The sequence below is a fragment of the Plecotus auritus genome, assembly GCF_963455305.1.
Source record: "Plecotus auritus genome assembly, chromosome: 10".
Classification (NCBI taxonomy): domain Eukaryota; kingdom Metazoa; phylum Chordata; class Mammalia; order Chiroptera; family Vespertilionidae; genus Plecotus; species Plecotus auritus.
In genome coordinates, this window is record NC_137785.1 from 22,679,418 (window position 1) to 22,693,931 (window position 14,514).

The 14,514-nt window shown below is 42.2% G+C and overlaps 1 protein-coding gene across 3 annotated transcripts in view; it reads left to right on the top strand.

Annotated features, from left to right (window-relative positions):
• Positions 1-14,514, top strand: part of CDH13 (cadherin 13) — a gene marked incomplete at its 3' end in the record, with an annotated part of 1,096,460 nt that overhangs the window by 628,022 nt on the left and 453,924 nt on the right. The gene's annotated exons all lie outside the window — the stretch shown is intronic.

Genomic DNA, 14,514 nt, shown 5'->3' on the forward strand with positions numbered 1-14,514 from the left:
GGGGAGCAGTTAGACATCAATTAGGCTGGCAGGGGAGTGGTTAGGGGGTGATCAGGCTGGCAGGCAGAAACAGGGGCAATCAAGAAGGCAGGCAGGCGAGCAGTTGGGGGCCAGCAGTCCTGGATTGTGAGAGGGATGTCCGACTGCCCGTTTAGGCCCGATCCCACTGGACATCCCTTGAAGTGTTCCAGATTGGAGAGTGTGCAGGCTGGGCTGAGGGATAACCCCCCCCCCCTGCACAAATTTTGTACACCGGGCCTCTAGTTAAATTATAATTTCAAATTTTAAATTACTTTTAAGTTATAATTTCAAAAGTTGGTCTTTAATTTGGCTTAGAGTACATTATAATGTATCCTGTAATTAAGGTTCTATAACCTTTTCACTCAGATTTAATTACAGATGTGAATGATAGAAGATATATGTGCAATGTGTTTGTAGTTCAAAATGGCTCATAGTTCATTTTTAACATGTAATGAATTTTTCACAAAATTTCACAATATAAATCTCAATTATGAAGTTGTATGTGCTTTTATAACATTCCATAAAATTGTACAATTTCATAATATTTTGAAAAGTAACCTTTAAAATACCTACAGAAATAAGTGGAGATGTGGCTGGCAGCAAGGGAACATGTGTCTTGAAGAAGTTTGTGGGCATTCCACTACACATGTTAAGCTGATACACGTAACTCAGGGTTTTCTTGCAGAATCATTTACTCTTTCAATAAACTTACCTGCTCTGCCTCCCTCTCAGTGATTTCCCCTTTTTAACTGCATCATGCTAGTTGTACCCAGCCCCTTGTTTAATTATGGAGCTTCCTGTCTGCCTGGACTGATGGCCAACCACTGCCAGATGAGACTGGGCCTTCTTCTTCTACTTAGGGGGAGGTGCGCTAGGCAAGCCACCTTCATGGCACCAGGAGGCTTTGTGAAGATATATTGAAACCTCCAGTTTGGATGTCCAGTTTCATAAAGACCATGCCTGGTTTCATGCTGCCCTCTGTCACTGTGGGGTTAAAGTTGCAGGCTCTGGAATGACATATATGAGACTGGAACCCCAGCTAATCCGTTACTTACATCCCTTATCTGGACAATGCAGGTCATCTCAGTACTTACCTCATGATGTTATAAGTGCAGGAGTCCCCCCTCATCTCCAGGGGATACACTCCAAGACCCCCAGTGGATACCTGAAACCACAAATAGTACCAAACCTATATATACTATCTTGTTTGTAAGCATAGATACTAATGATAAAGTTTAATTTCTGAACTAGGCACAGTATGAGATTAACAACAATAACATAATAAAATAGAACAATTATAACAATGTACTGTAATAAAAGTTATGTGAAAGTGGTCTCTTCTCTCGTAAAATATCTTATTGTTCTGTACTCACCCTTCTTCACAATTTTTCCTACTTCACAATTTCACAGAGAGATTTGTTCTTACCGTTGATCTTAGCAACCTCAGCAGTGAATTTTTTCTTTCCTTATTAATTTAAGAACTTTCACCTTTTCACTTAAAGGAAGCATTTCACAGCTTCTCTTTGGCATATCCGAACTACAAACCTCACAGCACTTGTGCTTTGAGACCATTACTAAGTAAAATAAGGGCTATGTGAATACAAGCACCATGATACCTTGACAGTAGAGCTGGTAACTGAGCCACTTACTAAGTGACTCACAGGCAGGGAATGTCTACAGAATGAAGATGCTGGGCCAAGGGGACAAGAGCAGGATGGCACAAGATTTCATCACAATACTGTACTCAGAATGGCAAGCCATTTAAAACTTATGAATTGTTCATTTCTGGAATTTTCCACTTACTGTTTCAGATTATGGTTGACTGCAGATAACTGAGACTCAGGATAGCAAAACCGAGGATAAGGACGGAGTACTATCCTAGGCAATATAACACAAAAAATACTTAGTGCAAAATAAACATTCAGAGTTCATGGCTATTGACTGCATGACATCATAAAAAAAAATGCTCTTTTTTTTTTTGAGGTGTTTATTCTTTTTTAAAAAAATATATTTCATTGATTTTTTACAGAGAGGAAGGGAGAGGGATAGAGAGTTAGAAACATCGATGAGAGAGAAACATTGATCAGCTGCCTCCTGCACACCTCCTACTGGGGATGTGCCCGCAACCAAGGCACATGCCCTTGACTGGAATCGAACCTGGGACCTTTCAGTACACAGGCCGACACTCTATCCACTGAGCCAAACTGGTTAGGGCCAAGGAAAATGCTCTTAACCTAAAGCCAAAACTGTGATTTTATATCTTGCTTCTGTTTACTCACTATGCACCCTTTAGCGGTTACTTTTACCACCTGTCTTAGTTTTCTATACCTGTAAGAAGGAAATATAATACACTGGAAACAATGCCATGGCAATCAATTCAGGCAGAATCTGTAGAAGTTTATGGTACAGAGTCGATGCTCAATAAGTGCTGGCTGAATCTGACTCATAACATTGCCAGGACCCAACATTTAAGTCGAGAAGGCATTTTTCACACAGCACACACAGGGTCCTTATATACCCGAAAATAAGTCAGTGTAAGAAAAGGTACAATATCAATTTTCTCCCAACTCATATTCCTTAACTTGTAGTTATTCAGCAAAGTTGATTTTCTGAAATGGTTTTTAAAATCTGCTATTTACCAGGAGCTAGGAGAGGAGAGACAAATAAGATCACGGCCCCTGCTTTAGGGGATTTATAGTCAGTGGAGAATTGCAAAATAAATGCCATAGAAGGGAAGGCAGAGGGAGACTGAGGAGGGGTGCCGAGCCAAATGGAGGGAAGAGCAGGGATGGCAGAGAAGGCGATGAAGTGAGGAAGCTTTTAGCTTCAAGTAACAGAAATCTCTAACTCAAACTGACCTAAACTTCAGAGAAAAAAGAAATTGCACCAAACAAGAAGGTCAGAAGAAGGGCAAACTCAGTAACTATAGAGGCTCAAACATTTCGTCAGGGTCTCAGGTTCTTTCCATCTCTCTGGCCCATTACAGCCTCTGTCATTTCCCGTCTAACACCCGTTCCCAGTTGGTGCCAACATGGCTCCATCAATTGCTGACATGATGACAACCAGAGAGAAAAGACAGGATATCTTCTCTTTTTGAGAAAGAGGGGGATGGAAAGGAAAACAGCTCCCCTCTCCCCCCATAGTCTTCAGCATAGGCAAGAATTGCTGAAACTCACCCTTAATCTAGACTGTGACGAGGGTATCGTGGCAGGCTTGGATGGGCCTCTTGAGTGGGACAGGCATTGACGGATAAGCCTTCATAGTCACCAGGAAAGGTTCTCCCTGAGGACTTCAGACCTGGCCTGTCTTGTAGAATGAATAGGACCCTTTCTAGTCTGTCAGTATCAGAGGTGGAGAGAGCCATCCAAGGTGTGCACAAGTACTAGGCATTAAGCATCACAATTATTCTGTAAATTCCAAGTACTCTTGTATGACTAGGTTTTAGGGGTGTCATAGAGACCAGTCTATTGACAGGTCATTAGACTGAAGGGGGAAGGTAAGGTTGAATGATGAAGGACCGTACAAGCCATGCTAAAAATGCGGGTTTTACTTTGAAGGAACAGGCAACCCACTGAAAGGTTTGACGCAGGGAGAATATAAGATTAGATGGGTGTGTTCATCGGGAACAACCCACTCAATAGGATGGAGAACAGGGCAAGATCAGAGTCTTGAGAACAAAGGTGTGTTGGTAATTCTGGGAGGAGTCTGAATGGAACCAGGTAACTGGTTAAGAGGTCAGTTTGAGGAGAAGGAAGGGAGCTTGAGATGATAATTTCAGTTTTTCCTGGTGTTTCCAGGATTCCCTAGAGATCTATATAAAAATGATAATACATCTGGGAAAATCAGAATCTAAGAACTGGCTACTTAGATCTGACACAGTCAATATAGCGTGACTATCAAGTAATAGATACTGATTCTCAATATATATATATATGGGATGTTGGCTGGCTGGATAAATAAATAAGGACCTTTTAGAAATGCCCATTGACACAAGTTAACTGAAATGAGGAATAATGCTAATTCTCATGTTATAATATTGTGCAAGGGATAAAGTGCATGTGACATTTATAAGCAAGGCATTGGAGCAGATATCCTCTGGGTTAATAGGCTAGTAATTAAATCCAGATAATTTAATCACCTTACTGAAGCTGCTAATAAGGGTGAGCTAGGCTCCAATAGCAATCTCTCTCTCTCTCATATGTGTGTGTAATTCATCAAGCCTTAAAACATTCTATTCCTGGCAGAACTTTCCGACTTTGCATATTTTGCAAAGGAGCCTTCCCTTTAAGCTCCAACTATGTGTAATTGGAATGAGCTTTGCATTTCCCACACCAGCAAGCTTATCTCATCTAAAATAGAATGCTCCAATGTAAGGTCAGTTTGTGAAACCAGAGGCTGACTCATTTGTATGTGTCTCTGCCCCAATGTCAGAAGGACTGCCCTGCTTTGGATGACTTCCCACGATGTAAGCATGGTTTAAATAGAAGCAAGGAGTGAGTTGATTTCTTGACATATTTACCAATGGCTGTTCCTAGGCATCCAGCTATGTGTAGACAGGGACTGTTGACCAGAGAGCCTTATGCTTGAGCACTTCTGTTCAATGTCCCTTCTTTGGAACCCTTTTCATCTAAATGGGTACCCAGGAGTTTTGGTGTCTTGAAGTTTTTAATCTAATCATATATATATATATATATATATATATATATATATATATATATATATATATGGTGCTTTGGGAGGGTTAGGCCTTTCCTGTGTGACAATAAGGTAATTATGGGAAAAATTCCAGTTTTTATCCCAACTCTGGTCCTTAGAAGCTGTGACTTTGACTCAGTGGAGTATTGGGGAAATAGCATGTGATTTGGTGTCAGGCAGAAGGGAGTTTGTATCTTAGTTCTGCCAGTTAATAGACACTTAATGTTCCATTTTCTTTTATCTGTAAAATGGGGTTAGTACTACTGAATTTATAGTGTTGATGAGCAGATGACATACAGTAAAGCAATTAGTAGAGAGCCAAGCACATAACAGAGACTCAGTAAATTATAGTTATTGCAATTATTGACTTCCTAGACTTAATCTTAAACATAGGAATAATAAAAATACCTAGCATACATTTTTTATATGAGCACTACAGTAATTATTCTACAGTAGGGATTCTCAACCTCATCCTTGGTATTATTGACACTTGGGGCTCCCCTGTACACTGTAGGATATTTCACAACTTCCCTGCCCTGTACCTTCTAGATGCCAGTGACACCCACCAGCTCACTTGCAACAGCCCAGAACATCTCCAGATACTGCCAGATGTCCTTTGGTGTGTGTGTAGGGGGACAATTACCCCTAATTGGGAATGACTGACTGTTCTAGAATATAGAAGAAAGTGACTAGAAATTAAAAGTGTTTCATAAGCAACAGTAGCTACAATTTTCTAACATCTATAAAGCTGTAAAAAGACATAGAGAAAGCAAACAATTATGTTTGTTTTCTGAGTCCCTAAATAGTAATGCATAAATGAGAATAGTGGAACAAATTAAACCTTTTTCAGCGTGAGTAAACTTTCCCAAGTTCAGCTCCAGATACAAACCACAGTTGGGTAGTACTCCCCCAACATTCAGGGAGAAGTTGTGGAACTAGGGTTTGCAGTCACTTCTGCTATAGACCAAGGTGTCCAGGAAGTGAAGTGGTGACACCCCCAACCTTCCTTACCTGCCAGCCCCTCCCTCACTCCTCTGAGTGATCATGTGGATCAAGTTGAGTTCCACTACAACCTGATTCATCCCTCTCATGATTATTTCCCCATTCCATTATTTAATTTTATATTTTTGTGCTTCTGGGAGGAGAAAGGTCAGTTCAAAGCAACTTTCTCTTCACTGATAGAGTCTTAAAGCAATAGGAATATTCCCAAATACCTCCAACCTACACATGTCCACAGATGTGTGGGTAGTTTTGATGTCGCTCTGACTTTACATTTTAAGGAGATTTTACTAATGGGAACATCCAATTTTTCAGGCCATGAAAACTTTATTTAACCATGAATATCCTCCCTCAAGGTTTCATTGTATTTGGTAAAAAGTAAAATAAAATAAACCGTATTCCTTCATTGCCTGCCACTCTACTAATATAAATGGAAAAGTATTATCCTATCTAATAAAAGAGTAATATGCATATTAGCCATCACTCCACTGCACTAACAAGCCACACCCACCAGCCAATCAGGAGTGAGTATGCAAATTAACCCAACCAAGATAGCTGCAAACAGGAGGCTTGGGTTGCCCCCAGCGATGGAGGAAGCCAAGCTTTCTGCACACCCTGGCTGGCCAAGCCCTCCACTCAAGACTACAAAGTTTCAATTATAGAAGATAAATAAATCCCAACAAAAATGGCTGCAGTCACGGAGCAAGCAGGAGGCTTGGCTCTGCTCAAGGTTACAAAGTTTCAATTATAGAAGATAAATAAATCCCAGATACCAAGGCCTCCACTTGGGTCGCCGGGGGGCGTGGCCAGCCTGCAAACCACCACAGGCCCCTCGCCCAGGCCACCCCACATCCCAAGGGAATCCCCACCCTGATCCGGGACACCCTTCAGGGCAAACCAGCTGGCCCCCACCCATGCACCAGGCCTCTATCCTATCTAATAAAAGAGTAATATGCAAATTGACCATCACTCCAACACATAAGATGGCTGACCTTATGTGGACACAAGATGGCCACCACAAGATGGCCAGCAGGGGAGGGCAGTTGGGAGGGACCAGGCCTACAAAGGAGGGCAGTTGTGGGTCATCAGGTCAGCAGGGGAGGGCAGTTGGGAGGGACTAGGCCTGTAAGGGAGGGCAGTTGGGGGCGATCAAGCCTGCAGGGGAGGTCAGTTAGGGGTGACCAGGCCTGCAGGGGAGGGCAGTTAGGGGCAAACAGGCTGGCAGGGGAGCAGTTAGGCATCAATCAGGCTGGCAGGGGAGTGGTTAGGGGGTGATCAGGCTGGCAGGCAGAAGCAGTTAGGGGCAATCAGGAAGGCAGGCAGGCGAGCAGTTGGGAGCCAGCAGTCCTATCGGGATCGGGCCTAAACGGGCAGTTGGGCATCCCTCAAGGGGTCCCAGATTGGAGAGGGTGCAGGCTGGGCTGAGGGACACACACCCCCGTGCATGAATTTCATGCACCGGGCCTCTAGTAATAAATATTTTTGCTAACCTTGAAAAAAAAAGAAAGATACCCCACATCACACACACACAGGTACACACAGGTACATATATGCACACACTCACATATAAGCACACAATGCACACACACTCCCCTACTGGCCTTCCTTTTCTTGTGTGCCTATGAAATTAAGAAGATACTTTCTTCTCCCCAGAAACATTGTGGCTCCGACCAGCGTCTTAGCACTGTCATCATGTGATAGCATCAGAGCAGGGGAGGAATTAGTTTGTGATAATACATGTGCTGTACTGTAGCGGGCTCTGGCAGTGCTCTCATGCTGAGATCCATGGAGCATAGATTATACATTTCAACACGCATTCAAAATATGTATTTTTTATGATTGATGAGGACATTACAGCATGTCACTTTCATAATTTGCATATTTTAAAAATGGTTGTGTGTAAATCGGCGTAGATTATCTCAATCACAAGTCAAACGGTTCTCGTGTAAATGCTCTAAAATATGCTTTTGTAAAATATATTGTAGAAAAATCAGGGATAAGTATGCCTTCACATACTTTTTATATCTTATTACTATTCAATATATTTTTTTCTACTTTAACAAAGAAAACTCCAGCTCTTATAATTACTGTCAAATTAAAGATTAACCTTTGTCTTCCCAAACATATATAATTTGTGCTTAGCTGAAAGCCAGGGATGAACCTTTTAGGGGATTTATTAGCAAGTTGCTTATGGCTATGGAAAGTGAAAAATCTCTGTTTGATCAGAGAAAACATAAATGAGACTAAAGTCAGCGTTCATAATAAGTCCTGGTATTTTTTTTTAAACATATATTTCAAGCTCCCACAGAGGTCCCTCCTCTTATCTGGAGATCACCTACAAGACCTTCAAACTTGAAAATTGCATTTAATTTCCTCATAAAGGGAGTAGGAGTTTTTAGTATAAGCAAATGGCAGGGAAAAGACACTCGAGATCACAATGGCAAGGACATTGTTACTTTAAAAGGCTTTAAGAGAATGTTACTGCTGAACCTGAATGATTTACAATGGAAATCCATGCGCAGAACCCTTCCTGAGCCAACATTGTTAGTTAGGGCTTTGGCTAGATTAAGAAATGGAGTCCTTGCCTGGCCAGCATGGCCTAGTGGTTGAGTGTCGACCTATGAACCAGGAGGTCACGGTTCAATTCCTGGTCAGGACACATGTGTGGGTTGCAGGCTCGACCCCCAGTGTGGGGCGTGCAGGAAGCAGCTGATCAATGATTCTCATAATTGATGTTTCTATCCCTCTCTCCCTGTCCCTTCCTCTCTGAAATCAATAAAAATATATTAAAAAAAGAAATGGAGCCTTTGCTTATAAGAAACACCCCCCTCCCCTTGGGTGGAAAGTTCAGAGCTGGGTGGAAACCAGGAACAAGAAATATATACCTATGAGGAAGCCTGGGCACCTTTGCTGGAGCTGGAGCTGGAACAGGTGCTTACCAAGATGCTGGAATTTAGAGTGAAATTATAAGCTGGAATGGAGGAGTCAGGGATTTGGGACGGTGCCAGGAAATCCACAGCAATAATGTTCAGACAAGAGAGGGAAGGAGGAACCAGCCCAGGTCACAATGGCTTGGTTGCCAAGGGAAATCCCTTCCCCAGTGTCCTGGCTCCATTCCCTCCTGTCACCTCCCTGTGCCTCAGTCCCCAGAACTGCCCCTCACTCGGTCTTGCTGCTATCACTCCATATTGCAATTCTCTTAGATTCTATTGACTCTGCTGTTTCTCCTGCATGAATGTGAGCTATGAGCATTTCGCATGTGTCTGCTTAGTTTCCAGCTTTATGCCAAGTGCTTGCCCACTGGTAGGCTCCAGAGTGATTTTGCAGTGGCTGTGGTTGAGGTTGAATTGAGGGCACTCAGAAATCCAAGAGAAGATCTGTGTCAAAGTCAAATCCACGTGGTGAGGTCTCTATCTCTGCAGGTGTCCTTGGAAGGTCCAACTCAGGCTCTGGAGGCACCGCCTTTCTTCTTACAGCGGGCAAAGGGTGTGCGATTCTGTCCATCAGAGCACATGTGCCAAGTCTGTGAAATAACTCAGGAGTGCTCGGCTTCAGCCTTCTGGAAAGGAGTTCTTTCCTCTATGACTCCCAAGGGATGTTTTATTAAACTTTGCCTTTGTGGACTCCAGAAATCCTTCCAGACAAATGGCTGCTTTATTTTCGAGGTGGTGATTTATATCCCTGGCAGAATAATCCTCGGTGAAGGTGTCTCTCCTTCATCATAAAGGAATAACAAAACATTTATAAAAGGGAGACAGAGCTTCAGATGAGCGAGTATAAAAGTTCTGCACACTATCAATGGTTGAAAGAATATGCATATATTAATTAAGAATTCTGACATCCTTCTTTTACAAGGTCCCTTATGAAAGATAGACTATTTTCCACATTTACTTTGTGTTGGAAGTGACAGATGAAATTAATATGCTTCATAAATTGCCATCACGAAGGGTCAATTAACAAGTGAACTAACCTTGTGAAAATCATTTTGAAAGACTAGTTATGTCTCTAATATTCCCTGTCAAATTAGGTAAAAGTGAGAAAATTAGAAGGCTGTCAAATAAATAGCAGTCTAAGATACTGGGTAATTGCATTTTTGATAAGATAAATTAGTTTCTGTGATTGTTAGTTGAGAAACAGGAAATGAATAGTAGAATTACCAAAGATTTCAAAACTGTGTGTGTGTATATATACATGTATGCACATATGCAATGGATGTATATATGCTTCTGCACATATATACATGTATAGGGAGGCAGAGAGGAGAGTCATAAAGATTTAAATTGGAGATAAAACAGGTCCACACTCCTTAGCCAAACCCATTCCCCTTTCCACCACCTAAGCCATTTTCCTTTAGGTGCCTCCCAGGCTCCTACCTGGACAGCTCCCACCTGTGTGTCTTGACTCATTCAGCTTCCTTTTCAGTCATTCCAACCTTTTCACTTATTTCCTTCAATCTTTCCAAATTAATTATTGTGCATGTGCTATGGACTAGCACAGTCATTGCCCTCTGGAGGTCATATCTTGTAGGAAAGAACAGTGTCAGCATGACTGAATCAAAGCTTTCTCCTCCCAAGCATTTGTTTCAAGGCCTTAAATAAAACGCACCAGAGAGACCAGCCCAAGCAGGCCCACTTTAGAGATGAAGGAGCAACGGCAGTCTGGTTCCATGGCTATTTTCAGATGGTTCCAGGAAGGCCACGTGGCACTCTGACAGCGGGCTGTCCCAGCCAGGCAGACGCAGCTGCAGCCAGCACCCGTCCTTCCTCCCTGTTGTAAATTGTCCTACGTGGAGCCTCCCTCCTCTCGTGCTTCCTCTAAAGTCTCGGTTCCCTCATCAGAACTTTGTCATGTCTGTGATGTCCCAGTTGCGCCAATTAGATCCTTGACTGGGCCTCAAGTTTCTGTTTGTCATATGAATCAGTAGAGCTTAAAATTCATCTGGAGTTTTGGTCGCCTGCTCCCATCCCTCCATGACCTTCTGTGAGACTTGGAGCAAGTCAGCTCTCTTATCAGGAGGCGTGCTCCCCAAGTGTGAAATGAGGCTGCTTTGCAGCAAGGAGATGTGTTAAAAACTTTTTAAAAATAAAGGTTGTTATATTTATGTGTACACCAGAGCCCAGACACACATGTATATGTAGAACAAATGCTTTGTATGAAGTCCAGTTCCTTCCCCTAGACCAGTGGTCGGCAAACTCATTAGTCAACAGAGCCAAATATCAACAGTACAACGATTGAAATTTCTTTTGAGAGCTAGATTTTTTAAACTTAAACTTCTTCTAACTCCATTTCTTCAAAATAGACTTGCCCAGGCCGTGGTATTTTGTGGAAGAGCCACACTCAAGGGGCCAAAGAGCCGCATGTGGCTCGCGAGCCGCGGTTTGCCGACCACTGCCCTAGACTGTCTCCTTATGTCTTCCCATTGCCAAGGGAGTGTCAGAAGGCATGTGTACTGAGTGACTGTGTGTGTATAATGTACTATATACACATATGCTCACACATGAATACGCAAACATAGCTTCTTTCCATAAGATCCCCATTTTACAGAGTCAGAAACTGAGTCTCAGTGAGGGCGAGTGACTTGTGTGAGGCCACATAGTAAGGAATGGCATTGGGGGTTGAAGAATTTGGGGAAAGAATATGCCCTCACTTTTTTTTTTCCTGTTAACTGAATGGCACCGTCCTGTTCCAACTGTTAGTATATTCTACCCTCGATCACACAGTCCACTCATCTCCCTGCTCTGCCCAGCACAGTGGATGCAGATGAGTTGGCCAAGTTTGCATGCATGCAGATGGGACTAGCTCTGGGATGCATCCTCATGTGAGCTGCTCAGGGACCTGTGATGGCAGGACAAGCAGTAGCTGAAGCAGTTAGAGAATTCTTACTGGCCAATGTAAGCAGTAAGAGAATCATTGAATGAATGCTGGCCATATTTTACAAATTTAAGTCTGACAGCTGGGTTTTGGAAAGAACAGCAACAGATTCTGTCCTGGGGATCCCAGCCAGGAACTCTGAAAGGTTCTCTCTTAGGCAAAGCCCACCTTCTATCCCCATACTCTTTGCTTCACAGTACCCATTTCCAGGAGAGTGCTGTTCATTGGCTTGGGTTGGGTCATGAGCCTGCCCCTTTTGGGCAGGATTGGAGGAAATAAGATTGTGATTGACTGACCCACCACAACACAGGGAATTCGGAGAGGTAATGGCCCAAGTATAAACAGGATGCTGCTACTTATAGAAGGGGGTTAGGGATGAGAGGAAGTCAAAACTCCCAAATCGTATGAAATACAATAAACCCCCAAAAGCTTAATTGCTTCTCTGTTGTTTCCAAACCTGAACTGCAAATGTGCACACATAATTTGGCAGAGGTAAAGGGAGCAGCTTGTGGGTGTGACAGAAGCTAGGGGTTCAACTCAGAAAAGCTGCACTCAGATCCCAGGCCAGCACCCCAGCTGTGGGCCCTTGGTCTTAGAGTGCACCAGGCTCGAACCTTCTGCAAAGCTCCTTATCTCAATTCTCCTCTCAGGGAGCCACTGGGCGATCATATGTGATGCAGCTTCCAGAAGTGGAGGGAAGTCAGTACTCACCCAGCTGGGTCTGAAGTAGAAAAGGTTTGGCATTCAGGTCACAAATAACAAGGGAAGCCCATGCCGTAGCTCCTTCATCTCTAAAGGTTCATGTGTTTACAAACTGTTTTAAAACTTGGAAATGTATTTCAGTGGCCATTTACTTTTGTGTAGTTGGGAGCATTGAATAAATAAATCACAGGGTTTTTTTTAAAGGGTAGTCTTTGAATTCTGAAAGACTGGCAGATTTCACAGCTATTGATGTTTTTGACAGATGTGTTGGTGACTTGAGATCTTTGAATGCAAATTATCTTTGAAATTATGGATGCTGCAGATGTAGATATAGATATCCAACTTGATATATGTCCCCTCTCTATATTCACTCAGTATGTCGTAGCCATCCTCAGTAAGCATGTTGCCACTAACCTTTCAGCTGGCCAACGACTGCCTTTTCAGTGAGATTGCTCCATACTAGCAACCCACGAAAGCAGTAAGATTCCTTTAAAAAGAGTGAGACTATGATTTTTAGAAATTCTCAGCCAAAAAGTTGAAGAGGCCAGGCCATGGAAGATTTTTAGAAGAAATTTTGGCAGAGGGTAATGGATGGGCAGTGCCAGCAGATAAGTCACAAGCATTTTTACCACATAAAGTATTCGAAGTACTTGGTATTACCAATTTAATGCTATAGTTTTAGAGGGAAACAACTTATAATGAATTATAATTGCCTTATTTCCCATTATTTTAGTTGATGTTTTTAAACAATAGATTCTGGAATTGGCTAAGGAAGAACAGTTATTTGAAAAATGTGCTGTTTTGAATAAACTGATTCTGACTTAATGAGCTTTTAGAGGGTTTTATGCATGACTTACTGCCCATATTACATTGCTAAGGTAAGCTACTTAAAACTATGGTGCAATAGGATGTTTTTCAGTTCATTTGTCTGTTTCATTAATGATGGAATGTATTTTCCAGCACACAAATCCTATTTATGATAAAGACATTGTTGTTCTGTAGATCAACTTAAACCCTCACACTGTGTAATTTACCTGCTGTCAAATCTCATTTGAGGAGCTGTTGTCTAGCATTGCCCTAATCAAAAACATGCCCAAGTGTAGTAATGAGCTATGCATGTTGTGTCTAGTGTTATTTATTTTTAATAAAATTTTGTTCACACCCACCACACTTTAGAAAACTGACAATCTATTATATTTTCTGACTTTTTCTCCTCCTCCTCCTCCTCTTCCTCTTCCTCCTTCTTCTTCTTCAACCAAGTTTCTTCCTTATGGAGATAATGGTTCACAAAACTGTGAAGGTTTTTGTTCTTTCAAATGTGTCTTAATGGGTAATAGCTATTTAGAGAAATGTACAAGAGAAATATCAAAATGATTTGGTATTACAAATAAGACTGATAATAAGACAAATAATTTTCTAAACTAAGATAACTGGGATAATATGTAACGTTAGATCAGCTGTCTTCCAGGACAGACCCCTCTCAACTAGGAGCTTTGGGGAGCCTGGCTGGTTTGTTAAATATGCCCCATGATGGGCAGAAAATCCCCAAAGAGTGCATGTCAATGTGTTCAACTTCCCAGTTTATTGAAATCATTTCCATTTGCTTGAATTACATGGCTGCTTATAGTAGGTAGAAAATACTGTAGACAGCCTTCAGATTTATGGGGTCCTTTCCAACAATATATGCCCAGTGGATGCCACCTACCCTTCATTACAGGCAGAAAATCCAAGTCCCCAGGTCACTAGAGTACAGTTACATCACATGCACACTGAGTTTATGCAAAGGCAAATATTTTACTTGGAAAATTGGAGCAAAAGAAACATTTAAATAGTGTGGGTATTTCTTCCCCCTTTCCACCGGTACGCACATGTCCTTAGGGAGGAGAAGCAACTGGAACAACTGCTGTGGTTTCACAGTGACAGAATCTCAACGAGCTGAGTGTGATTCTAGCATCTAAGATGCAATATGGTTTCTTTCATCTGCGTCCTGTAAAGATAAGCTCACAACTGCATCTGGGACTCAGCTGAAGGTCAGCCATCTGTTCTAACAATAGAGGGAAAGTGGCTGTGTTGGACTTACTGGTCGTTCTGTACTGTACTTCCTGGGTGATTTCACTGATTTCAAGAGTACGTTTTGCTGTAGTCTTCACTTCACATGGTGATAGAGCGATTTTACATTCCAAAATCGGCATAGGATACAACCTCACTCTAAGAGCTTTGGGGCAC